The sequence below is a fragment of the Piliocolobus tephrosceles genome, chromosome 9, assembly GCF_002776525.5.
Source record: "Piliocolobus tephrosceles isolate RC106 chromosome 9, ASM277652v3, whole genome shotgun sequence".
NCBI lineage: Eukaryota > Metazoa > Chordata > Mammalia > Primates > Cercopithecidae > Piliocolobus > Piliocolobus tephrosceles.
The window spans coordinates 57,229,663-57,247,151 of NC_045442.1; the positions used below are offsets into that span (position 1 = coordinate 57,229,663).

The 17,489-nt window shown below is 36.1% G+C and overlaps 1 non-coding gene across 1 annotated transcript; it reads left to right on the forward strand.

Moving 5' to 3' along the window:
* The first annotated feature begins 15,043 nt into the window (after nucleotides 1-15,043).
* LOC111537998 lies at nucleotides 15,044-15,117 on the forward strand. The gene has a single exon (XR_002730176.1). It is a non-coding gene; the product is annotated as a small nucleolar RNA SNORD55/SNORD39 (small nucleolar RNA).
* The last annotated feature ends 2,372 nt before the right edge of the window (nucleotides 15,118-17,489 follow it).

Below are 17,489 nucleotides of genomic sequence, written 5' to 3' on the forward strand. Positions count from 1 at the left end.
TACTTTGCATTAATTTTTAAAATAGCCATACTGATATTTATAAATTTGAATGCATAATACCTTTCAATGCAATCACCTTGAAAAACACTAACTTAATTTCAATGATATGGGTATCACTCCAAATAATATTTTAAAATCTTTCAAAGAATTGGGCATTGCACATTTTTAAAAAATCTCATTGGCAGCAAATTTTCACTCTTTGAGCCTAAAGTAATTGACAACTAGCACTTTAAACTAGTAAATAACTAATATATATGCTGTCATCCTTGAGGAATGATTCAAAGTTCTTTACATAAATATATGAAGTAATATAAATATTCACCTCTTTTCTCCGGTATTCTAAGATACTTTTACATTTAATCTTTAATTCTCTGTGATTTATTTTGCTGTGTGATGCATGACAAGGCTACGTCCTGTTCCTAAATTGTTATTTTCTCCTGCCAGAGAGTTTATTGAAAGAGTTTTCCTTTTCCTTACTGGTTAAAAATATTACCTAAAATACCTCGGGAAGAAACTGCCCAGTTCGTGATGGTCACATTTCTCTGAAAACTGCCCGCACCCCCAACTCCCAAGCCATAGAGGGGGATCCCTGTGTCCTGATGGCCTGGACCTAATCATATTTCTCCTAGGGATTTGGAACAGGGACTGAGATGTAGGTGGTCCTTGTGCCTGGAACTGAGAACATCTAAATGGAAACTAAGGATACTATGTGCATGGAGAGGCAGGTCTGCAAAGGGAAAAGGAGAAAGCAGATGTGCACAGAAAGAAAGCGATAAGAACCATGTTGAGGAGCTCAGAGCATGGAGACAGAGTGAGAATGACTCAGAAAATTCTTGACACTTCCTGATCCCAGCCACCGTGAAGTCTCTGCTTTTGGGTGCCGGAGAGTAGCCTTATGGTAAAATTTCACTTTCTTATTCATGTTAACTAGAATTAAGTTTCCTTTGTTTGAATTTAAGAAGCACGTTGACTAAGTGTACTGGGTTGAATTGTGTTCTCCCCAAATTTATGTTCACCTGGAACCTGTGAATATGACCATTTTTGAAAATAGAGTCTTTGCAGATATAATTAAGTTAAAAAGAAGTCATACTGTATTAGGGTGGGCCCTAACCCAGTGACTAGTGTCCTTAAAAGAAGAGGGAAATTTGGACCCAGACACAGGGAGAATGCCATTCGCTATGGAGACAGAAATTGGGGTGGTGCATTTATAAGCTAGTGATCCGCAAGGATTGCTGATAACTACTGGAAGCTAGGAAGAGGTAAAGATGTATCCTTCCCTAGAGCTTTCAGAGAACAGATGGCCCTCCTGATACCTTGATGTTTAATTTCTGACCTCCAGAACAGTGAAACAACAAATTTTTGTTGTTTTAGCCACCCAGGTTATGTTAGTTTACTTGTGGAAACCAATATACTAATAACGTATTTTTAGAACACACTAGACTCTAGTTTTTAGTTTTGTTTAATTGGTATGTCTGCATAATCCCACAAGAACACCACACTGCTTTGATTTTGCTTTTTAGTGTGTTAATATATGGATTGGCAGTTCCCTCATTATTTCTCTTCAATATTTTCTTGACTATTATTATTCTACAATGACCCTGGGCTCTTTTGATAAAGTCCAGGAGACTTAAAAAATAATTTGTTTAATGAGTTTTTGTTTAGCTTTTTACTGTTAGTTTATCAAACTATTTCATTTTGATCAGAAAGAATGATGCCTACATTTCCTACTTTGGGGAATTTATTAAGGTTTCTTTCCGGCCTGGTATTTTGACAATATTGGCATTCTTTTGTGCATGTGAGAGTAGGGTTTTTCTTCTCTTGAAAAACAAAAAGTAAAATCATTGCTGTTAAGCACATGATTTATTTAAATCCTACTTTTACCCTTATTTCTTATTTCCCTAGTCTATCAAAAACAGTGAGGTGGGTACATATTTCCCAATATGACTAAAATTTTGCCAAATAATCTTTACATTTTGGTTTATGTACTTAGATGTCATGTTATTTAGTGCATTATATTTACAGCATTCATTTTAGAATATACTTTTCATCACTACAAGATATTTAGCTTTCCCTTATTGAAGTGTCCTTGACTTGAATTCTGCTTTATTTTCTATTAGTATCATTGGCCTCTTTTCCTTTAGAATTTGTATAAATTTCCCCAATGTTTTACATAGCTTTTTCTATTTTTTATTGTTTTTAACTACCAAATAAATGCAACTTTCAAAAAATTCAAAAACATGCAAGTATGTAGGGAAAAATCTGAAGATTCTTACTGTATCAATGACTCACTGCAACCTCTATTCCAATGCTAATCACTTCTGCCCAAATAATTAATGTCAACAATCTTGTGGGTTTCTTTTCACATAACTTTCTATTTATTTGTCACTATATATTTATTTACTACTTTATCCAGATACCTGTAAAATAAAAATAAAGTTAATAAATGATTTATATATAAAATACAAATTTACAAGTATGTATTATAAATAATAAATACAATAAATATGAGCTCTTACATATGTTTAGTCATACTGCTCCCACTTACATATGTGTGAAGGAGCTAAGGGCAGGTCAGGAAAAAAGGACTCTGCCCACCGAAAACTACCCTGAGTGCCATATGAAATATAGAAATCATCTCTTAGAATACAGAGGAGACACATTCAGACATTAAGACTAGAGGACCTAAGTTTTCAGAAGGGGGAACCCCCTAGGAGATGAGCCCACCTCTATGGCTTTTGTTCTTTGGCCATTTGTTAATTCTGGGCATTAGGCAGGAGCTGAAACAGTGGACTTTTCACCTACAAGGAGCAACTACCAGAAACAGAGAACAAGTAAAGCTTTTTGCGTAGACTTGCTGGAAATCTCAAGCACATCACCAGTTTGTATGTGTGGACTTGTGGTGGGTAGGGGAGGGTTTTCAAGTTCATAGCTAATTTTTCTTTCAGGATACTTGCTAAATGTGGAAGGAGTATTTCCAGGGCTCCATCTCAACCTTGACTCAGCACAGTCCCTGATTGGGTTAAAGTGACTTGACATCGCTCTATTGATCTAGCAGGAGACTGAACATTTTCTGAAGGAAGGTATCTCCTGAAATTACCAAACATTTTTAATATAGAATATGCAACATTCAAAATACCAGAAAGCAAGAACACATGATTAAAACCAAGAAAAAATGCACAATAGAAACAGATCAATAGATAATGCAATTATTAGAGTTAGCTAAAAGTGTTTAAATTATCATAATTAATACATTCAAGAAAACAGAGAGAATGATAAAGAAAAAATAGATAAAAAGATGGTAAGTTTTATCAGAGAATTAGTAATTCAAATGAAGATTTCAAATGAATATTCCAGAAATTTAAAAACGAATGGTACCAAATAATTTTTCCGAAACTGTTTTTCCATTCATTAATTTCTTACAGACATACTTTACTGGTAATAAATACAGTTCAGTACTTCTTTCCATGTAGATTTGTCAAAAAGATCACTCCATGGAAGTATGTACAGGTATCACTTGTTCCTTTTTATGGCTGCATATCATATGGATATACTATATGTGATTTAACCAGTCCCTTATTGAGGAACGTTTGAGTTGTTTATCATTTTTTTGTTATTGTAAATAGTGATGCAATAAGTAGCCATGTGATGTGAAAACATATACTATTTTCAACAGTATACCTTTAAGTTAGATCCCACAATGTGAAACTCTTAAGTCAAAGGATGAATAATGTCTCATTTTGTGGTCACGTTTTTTTTTGGCACACCTAGAAAAACTATTATCTATATTATCTGCCATTAAACTAAGTTAACACCTATTATTAAGATCAGTGAATTTCCTACTGATTCTTATTTGATACCACTCAACCAGAAATCTGGTGAGAAATAAAGAGTGGCAAGATTTTGCTATTTTTCCAGGTATTTTCCAAATGCCATATGAAGTTCCCAGTCATTCTTTTATTCTATAAATATTTATTGAATCTTATGTGGCAAGGATAGATTCATTTTCAACTAGCTGTTTAGATGTTTGATATGGTTCTCTCAACTTGATTCTCCAACATATAGCTTAGAAAACAGAGAGAATTTTAAAATACATTTTCAGAAAATGCACATTTATAAAAGTTACATTAAACAAAGTAAAATGGCAAGGTCTGTGCATACTCTGATATTTTAGCAAAAAGAAGTTCCATATCTTGAAAATAAACTATTCCTGGAGATAGCAAAATATAATCACTTTTCATGGACATATTTCAGGAAATAATATCTTTAGTTGGAGATGATTCAGAAATTAAGACAGTTCGTTAACAAACAGTTTTCAATCAATTCAGAAAAGATAAGCAGAAAGATGTAGGAGACAAAAAGCAGGCTTTGGAATTCCAAAGACAAAGTTTGAACTCTGCATTGATCATTTTCTACCGTGCCCTTGGATAAGCCTCTAAACCTCTCAATTTCCTTACTTGTACAACAAGAGTGAAGCTATCCTCACTGCAGGGCTGTAGAGCGGTGACTGAGGCCCGGCTCTTGAGGCTCCAGTATTTCTCACCAATGGCAACAAGTGTTAAAAACCACAAATGTTCGAAACAACAAATGTTGCCATTGGTGAGAAATACTGGAGCCTCAAGAACCATGCCTTTTCCCTCCCTGCCAAGTCAGCAATCACACACCCACTAACAACTGCATTCTTAGAACTTCAGCAAGTGCATTGCCACTGTGATACTTGAATTTCATATTTTATGAAAAAGACTTTTCCAATACTTAGTCCCTTGCTCTATCAGGTAATTTGTAGAGGTTTGACATTGTTTCTTTCATCTGCAGATGAACAAGTGTCTATTTGTATTAATGGAGATTTTCTTCATAAGCACCTCATCCTGTATCAGTAGGTCTTATAATAACTATGCATGCATGCCCAGCTACATGAAGAGGCTGTGACCTGAATGTATGACATATCTTCAGACTAATGTAGGGCATCATTGTGAGTTACCAGTCACTTAAAGGTCCAGTTATATAACATCTCTTTTAACCTCCTGTGTGAATAAAATATTCTTGGCATATTAAATAAGTCACTTGTCAAGAAGGCAAAAAGGGAGCTCTTCACTGAATGGATGAAGTGACATGTTCATATTCTTCCTATTATTTTATATTATTTTATGGTCTTGGGATTGTAAGAAAAGCCTTTTTTTTTTTTTTTTTTTTTAGCAAAAATGCATTGTTTTACAGGGACAGGAAGCCTTAAATGCTGTTGAAACTTTCTTGTTTATTCTTCTCCAGGGGACCTTGCTCTCTCATTCAGTAATTTAGGAAGCACAGTCAGTTTCTTTTTGAAGTAGGCAGAAAAATAGATTGATGCTCATTAACCAAGATTCTCAGTCCCAAGGTTAACTGAATAGCTCTCATCCTCATGGAAACTTTGCTTGACAATTTGAAGGACAGAGCCTACCTGGGTTCTAAGGCCAAGGTTTTCTCCAAACTCATCTTCTCTCATGTGAAGCCATTGAGCTTTGGGGGATGTTCCAGCAAGCAGTTTATGATGCACAGGAGTTTCACGCTATTCAATCCAGACTCCAGATGGAAGTAATCTGCATTCTATGATTTGACTGCCCCCATCACTATTCACTTTTATTCCCCCTACTCTCTTCAATGATTACATTGATGTTTCCCAAAATGTGCTCCATGGAACCCTAATACCTAAGAATGTTAATAGGTATTACACTTGGTAACACTGGCTCAAGCAAGGATTAATTTGTTCATTTACTGTGGGACCTGTCAGGACATTTATATTCTTTAGTGTCTAAGAGGGGACTACAATAAGCTGTATTTTTTCAAGTATATTTTGTAATTACACCACTTCCCATCTTCTTTTTGTTGACATCTTATGGATTGTACTACTTTAAGATATTCAATTTTACTAGAAATAAATATTCAATTTTACTAGACTAGTATCGTGTGGACAATTAGGTTCATATCATAGATCTTTCTACATGAGTTTTCCTGCCTTTGCACTACTGCATCTATATTAGTGTCATTAGCATTTATATTGTTTGCCATATGTGAAGAGGCACCTATAGGCAATTGGTTCCCAAATTGTGTGGTGGTATCTTTAAAAATCAACAAAGACCATTTAGGTATCGTCTATGTGTGGTGGTAGGATGGTGAAAGGAGGCTCCTCCACCTCTCAAAGCTAAGATATTTCTCTCTATAACCGAGGTTTCTGAAATTCTCTTGGTACTATTTATAGGCACTCATGTTTTTAACCTGAATATAAGGCAGTACGTTTTTGTGGAGCAGCAACAATTAACTGGCTAAGATTTTAGTTGGGATAAGTTGTGATGAATGCATTGTCATATCAGCAATCAGATTTTGGGGCAACAGGACACAGCACAGTGAAGTTTTGATTAGAGGTAAGAGAAAGAAGGGAATAAAGAATTAAATCTACAATTACTTTGGGGTGAAGTCCAGGCAGCTAGAGGAGCAGCAGACTATGAATCCAGATACATCCAAGCCCTGTTTCATCACTTAATAATTAGGCCTTGTGTAATTTACTTCATTTCCTTAAGCTTCAGTTTTCTATCTGCAAAAGAAAGACGATAATAGTATCTACCCTGCAGGGTATGGAGAATTCAATGAGAAAGTACATAATTAGCATCAGCTATTATTATTATAGTTACAATTATTAACTTGGTCCTTTGGATGGCACATCAAAAATAAAGCAGTTATTTACCAATGAATCACATGTTTTTGTTGAAGGAAGGAAACTCAAAGGGACATTGTTGAGAAAAGTAAGTGAGTTCTTTGTCATTGACATTCTCTCTTTCATGCAACTCAAAAATTGTGATCCAAACATCTCTATTTATAAATGTATTACATCATTCAAAAGGAAGAATGGGATTCTTTCCTTAGACTCGAAAAATTGATGGATCCTGTGATTGATATACTTGTATTCAATCTTCAACTTAGAGGTATTCAATTTGATCATCTATTTTTGGAGTTTAAGGAAGATACATTTTACTTGTGTGTGCTTCCTAGGTTTTGGTAGTAGTCAATATCTAATTCAATGAAATGTTACACTATCAACGATCTGTGAAACAAGACACTTCCAAACCAGAATTCAGAATTGTCCTTTAAACATTCCTCCCTTCACTTGTTGGCACAGCTGTTGTGTTCTATCCAGGAAGACCTGGAGAGTACATTCTCTTTGTGAGAGAGATTTGTCTTTTTAGTTCTGCTTTAAAGTTATTAAGAGAAGAATCAAGCTGACACTGAATGCTGATATATAAATACACTGAGGAAGAAAAAAGTCCTCTTGGGATAAAGGTGTGGATGAAAATGTCTCTCCAGATAGCTTGGTGAAAAATAGAATTATTTTTATTGTTGTGTCAAATAGAAAATCATCTTGAAAAAATTCTCTTTCTTATTTCCCTTCAACCATTTTTCTGTTTTGTCGTCATTTAATCATTATCAACGGATACTTACTAAGCATATAGTGCAAGCAAGGTGTACTGTTTAGCTCCAATATTTTTGTTTAGCTCTTTGAAATAGTTAAAGTATTTAAAATACAGACCAGTCTCCTGGTTGGAGCATTAAAACAGAGAGACACACATATAGGCCACGTATAAAACCAAAGGAGTGATATGTAATCAAAATAATAGTCCACATTTATTGAGTGACTACTATGTGCTAGGCATTTTTTCTGTGTTTTATGATTATTAGCCATTCAAAGCTCAGACTTTTTATCCCTATAGTGTAAATAAGAAAATCAGGGTTTATGAGTTTAGTAACTTTGCTAACAATTTATTGCTAGTAAATATTGGAGACAAGGTTTGAACCGATCTATCCTCCAAGTCCTCTCAACCAACATAGCACACATATAATAAAATGTATTGAGATATCTAGAAGATATCAAGTACCTTAAAGACTGTTACTGATATCAAGAAGAACAAGGATACTTTACCATAACTATGGAGGCCACTGCAGTTTCAGTTTTACAAAAATTTGACCAGATACAGAGTGCTCCCATATATTAATACTTCCTCTTCTTCGCCCTTCCCCACCACCACAGTTTTCCCTATTATTGACATCTTGCATTAATGTGGTGCATTTGTTATAATGTACATGATGAGTAAATATTGGTACATGGTTATTTAACTAAATCTCATAGTTATATTAGGACTCTCTCTGTGTTGCATGGTTCTATGGGTTTTATCTCATGCATTCTCCATCAGAGTATCATACAGAATACTTTCGCTGCCCTAAAAATCCCCTTTACTCCTAGTTATCCCTCCCTCCCTCCCTCTCCTTAGCCCACTGAAAACCACTAATCTTTGTACTATCTCTATAATTTTGCCTTTTCCAGAATGTCACATAGTTGGAATCATAGAGTATGTAGCTTTTTCAGACTGGCTTCTTTCCCTTAGCAATATGCATTTAATGTTTTTCCATGTATTTTGAGGGCTTAAGATCTCATTTCTTTTTATCACTGAATAATATTTTGTTGTCTGAATATACCATAGTTTAACCATTCACCTAAAGAAAAGTGCCTTCGTTGCTTCCATATTTTGGCAATTATGAAGTTGTAATAAACATTCAAGTGCAGATTTTTGTGTGGACATGTTTTCAACTCATTTAGGTACCAAGAAACGTGATTGCCAGATCATATGCTAAGATTATGTTTAGCTTTGTAAGGAACTGCCAAACTATCTTCCAAAGTGGCTGTATCATTTGCATTCAGCAACAAATGAGAGAGTTCCTATTACTTCACACCCTTGTCAACATTTGGTATTGGCAGTGTTTTGGATTGTAGCTATTCTAATAAGGGTGTGGTGGTGTCTCATTGTTTTAATTTGCAATTGCCTAAAGATACATGATACTGAGCATCTTTTCACATGCTTATTTGCCATCTGCATATCTTTTTTTGTGAGGTGTCTTTTCAGATCTTTTGCCTATTTTTTAAGGGTTGTTTTATTTTTTATATTGTTGAGTTTTAAAAGTTGCTTATTTTGGGTAACAGTTTTTTTTTCCTTTGCGTTTTGCAAAAATTTTCTGCCAGTCTGTCACTTGTCTGTTCATTCTCTTAACAATGTATTTGAAGAGCAGAAGGTTTTAATTTCAATAAAGTTCAAGTAATCAATTACTTTTCAATGGATTGTGCCTTTGTTGTTACATCTAAAAAGTCATCACAGTGGCCAAGTCAGCTTGATTTACTCGATTTTGTCTTCTAGAAGTCACACAGTTTTGCATTTTACATCTAGGTCTATGTTCCATTTTCAATTACATTTTAAGAGAGCTATAAAATCTAAAATAACTTTTTTTTTTTTTTTTTGCATATGGATATCTAGTCATTTCACACCATTGTTGAAAAGACTATCCTTTCTCTATTGAATTGCCTTTGCTCCTTTGTCAAAAATCAGTTGACTATGTTTGTGTGGGTCTATTTCTGGCCTTCTACTCTGTTTCATTGGTCTATCTATCTGTTGTTCACTAGTATCACACTGTCTGGATTACAGTAGCTTTGTAGTAAATCTTAAAGATGGGTAACATCAGGCTTTCAACTTTCTTCTTCTTCCTTTTTCAATATTGTGTTGGCTCTTCTCAATCTTTTGCCTTTTCATATAAACCATCTAATCAATTTATAGCTAGTCACAAAATAACTTGTTTGGATCTTAACTGGAACTGTGGTGAATCTGTAGATCAAATTAGGAAGGCTGATTTCTTAACAATATTGTGTCTTCTTATCCATAAACATGGAATATCTATCTATCATCTATCTATCTATCTATCTATCTATCTATCTATCTATCTATCTATCTATCTATGTCTTCTTTGTATTCTTCATCAGAGTTTTGTAGTTTTTATATTTATATACACATGGTTTTTATATTGATACAGACATATACACACAGAAAGAGGGACAGAGACAGAAAGAAACAGAGTGAAAGATTACTTACATTGTATAGATCCTAAAAGAAATATAAAACTATATGCTATGAAAATAAGCTAATATAATCCCTTATTTTTAAAACAGAGAAACAGAAGCCCAGAAGGAAGATGAGATTGGCCCACCAACTGATTAGTGATGGAGGCAGGACTAACACCCAAGTTTTCTGACCTATAGATCTTTTTTGTTTCTTTAGTTTGGTTTTATCATAACATCATGTAGGATCCTAGTACTAGTTACCTATTGCTGCCTAACAAATGACCTCAACATGTAGCAGTCTAAAACAACAAAATTTATTGTCTCACAGTTGTAGGCCAAGAATTCAAACCTGGTTTACATGACTTAGCTGAGAGCCTCTGGCAGAACATACATATTGGGTTAGAACAAGATGTAGTCTCATCCAAAGAATCAAACGGGTGAGGATGCACTTTCAAGCTTATCCACGTGTTTATTTGTGGGCCTCAGGTTCTGGCCACTTTGTCCTCTCCAAAGGGCTACTGGCTTCCCACCAGATAAATGATGAGAGAGAGAGAGCGGAAGGGAGAGAGAGAGAGATAGAGAGAGAGAGAGAGAGAGAGAGAGAGAGAGAACCAGTTCAAGATAGAAGTGATAGTCTTTTATAACCTTGAAAATGACATATTGTCACTCCTGCCATATTCTATTCATCAGAAGTGGGTCACTAAATGAAACCCATGCTCAAGGGAGGCGATTAGACAAGAATGTGAATACCAGGAGGCAGGAACCATCAGGTGTCATGTTCAAGGCTTCTACCATAACCCTGCTTTCTGGCTTCAGTCTTTTGGTGACAAGGTAATCAAGAGATAGAAGCAATTGATGGTGGAATCACACTCAGTAGCATTCTTTCTTTACTCAGAGAAGAACTGAACTATTGATCATGGAGGAGATGACCACTGATAATTCTGCATAATAATATACTTTGATCTTTCATGAAGTCACCAGCAAGCTCTAATTTAAGATCACAGCAACACTGTTAAATCTATTCTTCTCTGCACATATAGGCCTGACCATATGTAGTTCTCTCACCAGAGGACTTTCTACACACACACACACACACACACACACAAAACCTATCACATATCAGAAAAGACTTTAAAATTTCAAAAACCTTTAATCTGAAATAGTTTTCTGATACACCTTTTTAACGTGGTTTTAGAACACATACATGCAGAGAATATATGATTATAAAACTCAATAACGCTAAACTGGGAGCATCATAAAAAAGCAAAGAGAGATATATCTATATTTTTGTCTCTTAAAAAAAATCACCTTGTCTTCAAAACAGCCCTGTGAGCTATGTAATACTATTATTTTGCACATGAGAAAGGGAGATCTGAGAATTTGCTCAATTTCATGCATCTTTATTTGACCCAGAACCTTGATTACATGGTGGCAGGATTAGATTGAGGTAATCTATATGCTTCTGAACCAAGCAAGAGAGAGAACGAAAAATCCTGAAAGAGGGGAAGCAATCCTCGTGTGCCTTCATCTCATAATTGGACACTCCTTCTTTGGCCACTTTCTTTGAAAAGATTCCTTTTTAAAAAGACTGCTGGAGGCAGAGGGAAAAAATGTGATTTAACCTAGGGCTTAGAATAAGTCCTGTGAATCTCTAAAACTTTGTTGGAGATGTCATGCACTGGAAAGAACTATACTTAAAAGCTTCAGGCTTTTCTCTGATTCTTCTTTTATATGATTTGTGAACATAAAGTCATTATGCAGATGTTCTCTGCACTGAAAGACCACTTTGATAAACCTTGAAGTTTTTCAAAGATAAAGCAAATTTGAAAATAGAGAGATTCAAGAAAATGTGGACCCAAAAGCTGAACAGTACTCCATAATAATATAGAAAGCTATTTTTACTTTAGTTGGCATTTCATCCTATTGTATTATGTTTCCCTTAGGAAAATGTGTTTTCCAAGTTAACATTTAGATTGATTAAACTCCAAAAAATATTTACCGTACTTGGATAATGGGCATGAATTCTTTTCCCATAATTGGGGCAGAGGTCAAAAAGACCCTGGAGATAGAAAGTGTCATGGCAATGTTTTCATTTGATCTTGAAATGAATTGGATTGAAATTTCTAAAGCTCAATTTTGACTGTTTTGTAGAAGTATCACATATGGTGTTTTCCAGAATGAATAAACCAGGCTTTTCAAAATATATTGATGTTATCTATTGTGCTAATTTCAAGGAATGAAGAGAGGCAGATAATAAGGCCTAATTTCTGTGAGACCTAGTGGGAATTGCTCTGAGAAGAATGGACTTCCCTGATGCCAATCACTCCTGGAAGAAAGGTTGCCTTCCATGAAAGAGTGAAAGGGTCCAGATATGCCCTCCTATTGTTAACAACTAGAAAACAGTACAAAATATATGAAACAATTGTCTTCCATCATTGTACAACAGACAGTTCAGGGCTGTGATTTCTGAAAGAAGATAAACAAATAAAGTGAGCTCCACAATTGCCCTGGCTTTATGCCTGGAAGCATTTTAAAACTATGGCACAGGGAGGGGGAATCCAAACATAGTCTAGAAGCCTTGTTGATTTGGAGATACAGCAATTGGAAACCAGAAATGGTGAGGTGGCTATAATTTGAAAGGCAGATTACTGAGAAAGGGACATATGCAGAGAAATAGCTCCAGAAATATGTGTGTGTCTGTCCTTGAGTCTTTGACTAAATACCAATCTGCACATGCAAGAGTGACACAAAGTTGGACAAAGAACAACTTCTGAGAAAAGAAAATTTAGTAGGGTGAGAGGGCAGGGGGTGCAAACCAAACAATTCTCAGATTTTTTTTTTTTTCTTTTTTTGGAGATGGAGTCTCATTCTGTCACCTAACCTGGAGTGCAGTGGTAGGATTACAGCTCACTGCAGCCTCACCCTCCCCTGGCTCGGGTAATCCTCCCACCTCAGCCTCCTGAGTAGCTAGGACTATAGGCATGTATCACCTTGCCCAGTTAATTTTTTGTATTTTGTATAAAGATAGACCTCTGGCATGTTGCCCAGGCTGGTATTGAACTACTGGGCTCAAGCAATCTGCCTGTTTTCACCTCTCAAAGTGCTGCGATTACAGGCATGAGCTACCATGCCCAGCCAATTCCCAGGATTTATACAGGATTTGGCATCATGTAAATTCCAAAGCCTCATGAAGAAACCTGAATGATTTACACAGTTCATCAAAGACTCCTAAAGGAAAAGCTATAGTCTACACTCAATGAAAATGGTTAAATTCAAGACTCAAAAGGATCAAATTGATATGCAAATTGTTTAATTACCTGTGGGAATATAGTAAACATTATTTAAAGAAACATAACAAAATTTAGAATTCTACAAAATAAAATCACAACATCCAGGATCCAATACAAAATCACTAAGTGTACTAAGAAGCAGAAAAGTTTAATACATAGCCAGGATAAAAATGAATCAAGAGACATCTGGTTTTTAGTCTGAAAGGTAAAGAGCTTGAAGGTTGTCACTCCCATCCTCACAAGAGAAATATTGAACAAACTAAGAATCAGCCACTCTTCTTAAATCCGTCAGAGAATTGATGCCACAGGACAAACCACTAGTACCCAAATTACGAGATCACAATTAACCGCAGCAGAAGCCCAGGAGCAGAAACCTTGGTGGCAACCAGTATTGGGGTAGGAAAACTTAACCTGTAATTGATAAATTGTTAGAGGCTCAGTATGGGTGAGTGTGAGAGTTAAAAATTCCAGATAGAGAGAGTAGTTTTGGGGAGGGGGACACATATTTATGTGAATTTAACTTCTAAGAGCTCTACAAGTTCTCACAGCGAAGATTAGAGAAAAATCTCCATGAGTTTCAGCATGAGGAAGGGAACAGCAGACATTTTGGAATATGCCCAGATAATTTTGTTTTTCTTAACAATCTCTCCCTTCAAGAGAAAGTATTTTACCACAGTCTAGCGAACTGGGGTTTTACTAGGGCCTAATTGACCCAAGAGAAGGGAAATACCCAGTCCCTACTAGCCTTTCCATTTCACCAAAGAGTGAAACAAAACAAAACGTTATCAAAAGGCATTTGTGAGTGTCACAGCTTGGGTGTACAAACAAGCTAAAAGAATGAGACTAAATTATAGGATGATAGAATACCTTTCCCCACATGTTACAAACACATTAATAGGTCTTTTGTATATAAAAGTGTAATGTAACTATGTCTCAGAACTTATTTAAGAGGAAATCTCTAGAAAAGCCTCAAAACAATAGGGAGACAAAAACAGTACATCAGAGAAAATTTTTGCATCTGACATCTACAGCTGTAGCAAACAATAAACACAACCTAAGCCCTAGCCATCTAAACATGAAGCCTCATACTCCATGCCTACTTAGTTCAGTTTGTTTTACCCAATACATCATATCCGGCTTTCAAAAAATTACAAAACATACTAAAAGACAAAAATGACAGTTTGAAGAGACTGAGCAAGCATTGGAAAAGGACTGAAATGTGGTAGAGGTGTTCAAACTATTGAACCAGTAATTTAAAATAACTATAATTAACGTTGGGTGCAGTGGCTCATGCCTGTAATCCCAGCACTTTGGGAGGCTGAGGCAGGTGGATCACCTCAGGTCAGGAGTTCAAAATCAGCCTGGCCGACATAGTAAAACCCCATCTCTACTAAAAATACAAAAAATTAGCTGGGCGTGGTGGTGGGCACCTGTAATCCCAGCTACTTGGGAGGCTGAAGTAGCAGAATCGCTTGAACTGCTTGAAGAGGGTGGAGAATGCAGTGAGCTGAGATCACGCCATTGCACTTCAGGCTGGCAACAAGAGCTGAACTCCATCAAAAAAACAAACAAACAAACAAACAAAAAACCACTGCAATTAATATATTAGGCATTCTACTGGAAAAAGTAGACAATATGCAAGAGTAGATGGGTAATGTAAGCAAAGAGATGGAAACTCAATATTGTTAAAATATCAGGAAGAATGAAAAAGAAATACTAGAAATAAAAAACACTGTAACAGAAATAAAAAATACCTTTGATGGTCTCATTTGTAGACTGAACATAGCTGAGGAAAAAAAGTCAGTGAGCTTGGAGAAGTTAATCAAAACCTCCAAAATTGAAATGCAGTGTATGATGACACCTTGGTAATGCTGCAGACTCCTGAGTGTGCAGTGAAGAGGTGAACTTTGAAAAGTCACATATGTGAAAAAAAATGCACAGAGCGAAAAATGAAAAATACAGAACAGAATACCTAAGAACTGTAAAACAATTATAAAAGGTGTAACATATATAATAAGAATACCAGAAGATGAAGACAAAGAGAAAGGAATCCAATGAGATATTTGAAATCATATGGATTGAGAATTTCTCAAAGTTAACACCTCCAAACAACAGGCACCAAAAAAATCAACCCTTAGGCATATAATGTTCAAACCTCATAAAATCAATAACAAAGAAAACTATGAAAGAAGCCAGAGTGGGAGGGAAGCACTTTCCCTGTAGAAAAGCAAAGATTAGAATTACATCAGACTTCTCTTCAGAAGCCATGAAACAAAAAGAGAGTAGAATGAAAATATTTAATGTGTTGAAGAATAAAAATAACCAAACTTGAAAATTTTGTATCTATGAAATTATGCTTCAAAAGTGAAGAAAAATTGAAGACTTTCTCAGATAAAATTAAAGGAATTTGTTGCCAGTAAACCTACCTTGCAATAAATGTTAAAAGAAGTTCTTCAGAAAGAAGGAAAATGCAATAGGTTAGAAATTTGAATCACATGATAAATGTGGATCATAAATAAATACATTTTATTTTTATTATTCATGATTTACACAACATATAAATATTTGTTTAAAATAATAAATAGCAACAGTATATTCAGTGATTATCACTTACTGATAAATAAAATGAATGGCAGCACTGTTACGAGATACAGGAAGGGGGAATTGAAAATATCCAGTTGTAATGTAACTGCAGTATCTATGACGTGGTACAGTGTTATTTCAAAGAAGGCTTGGATTAGTTGTAAGTGTACATTGCAAACTTAAAGGAAACCACTAAAAAAGTAAAAGTGGTATAATTGATATTGATAATTGACATTTTGAGTCTGATCTTTCAATGGGAGAGATAAACAATGAGCAAATAAATAATAAGATACGTAGTATATTGAATGATATTGTTATGGAAAAAAATAAAGCAGTGTATATGTTTTGTTTGGGGCTTTATTCAAACATATCAACCATAACAAGTTATCTCTGAGACACCTAGGAAATTGGAATATGTAATGGTAATTTATGTTACTGTCAACTATGTTACATTTGATGATGACATGGTGGTTGTGTTTCCAAAACAAAACGTGTTTATCATTGAAAGATGCAGACTGAACTCGGATGAACAGAGCAGCATATGGAGACCCACATCATGAACTATTGCTCCAAGAACTACAACAGGAACATACCAAGAAAGCTGAGATAATCCACAGACCCTTTGAAAAAGGTGGATTGCCACTGTAGGCTCCGTGGAACAGTTGGGAACTGTGAGTTGGCTTGCTTTCTCAGCCAGGAGGTTTGTAGCCTGGGCAAGCTCTCAGCCGTGCTCACTGGCTGCCTGGGAATAAACTTGGTGCTGTTGGGGAGTCAGACTGACCTTTTGGGCTGTGGGTTACATAAGAGCTGGGTGGGGCCTGTGACTGCTGACTTTCCCCTACTTCCCTGGTGACCTGTGTGATGCAGCAGAGGCAGCTATAACCCCCCTGGGAACAACTCCATTGGCCTGGGAACCACACCCCCATTCCCCACAGAGGTCACAGCAAGTCCCGCCTGAGGAAAGTCTGAGTTCAGACATGCCTAACCCTGCCCCAACCTGATGGTGTTTCTCTACTTGCCCTAGTAGCTAAAGACAAAGAACATAATCCACTGGGTGGTCTATGGCCCTGCCCACCACCTGAGAAACCTGAATATTTATCCAAATGCCACCTAGTGCAAACTTGTATCCTCCCTATACAACTGCAGCTGATGAGCTTTTCAAAGTGCCACTTCCTGGATGGAGGCAAACCAACACAAAACTAGGGCACTTAACAAAAAACAACCAAGGACCCTTCACTCCTCTGCTACTCCACCAAAGCAGGTGCTGGTATCCACGGCTGAGAGACCTGAAGATGGATCACATCACAAGACTCTTTGCAGATGCTCCCCAGTACAAGCCCAGAGGCTGGTAGCTACACCGGGTGGGTACATCCAGAAGAGAAATAACAATCACTGCAGTTCAGCTCTCAGGAAGCCCATCCCTAGGGGAAAAGGGAGAGCACCACATCAAGGGAGCACCCCATGGAACAAAAGCATCTGAACAGCAGCCCTTGAGTCCTAGATCTTCCATCTGACATAGTCTGTCCAAATGAGAACAAATGAGATAAACAATTCTGGTAATATGACAAAAGAAAAGTTCTTTAACACCCGTACAAGGTCACACTAGCTCATCAACAATGAATCAAAACCAAGACAAAAATCTCTGAATTGCCTGAAAAAGTATTCAGAAGGTTGACTATTAAGCTCATCAAGGAGGCACCCAAAAAAGG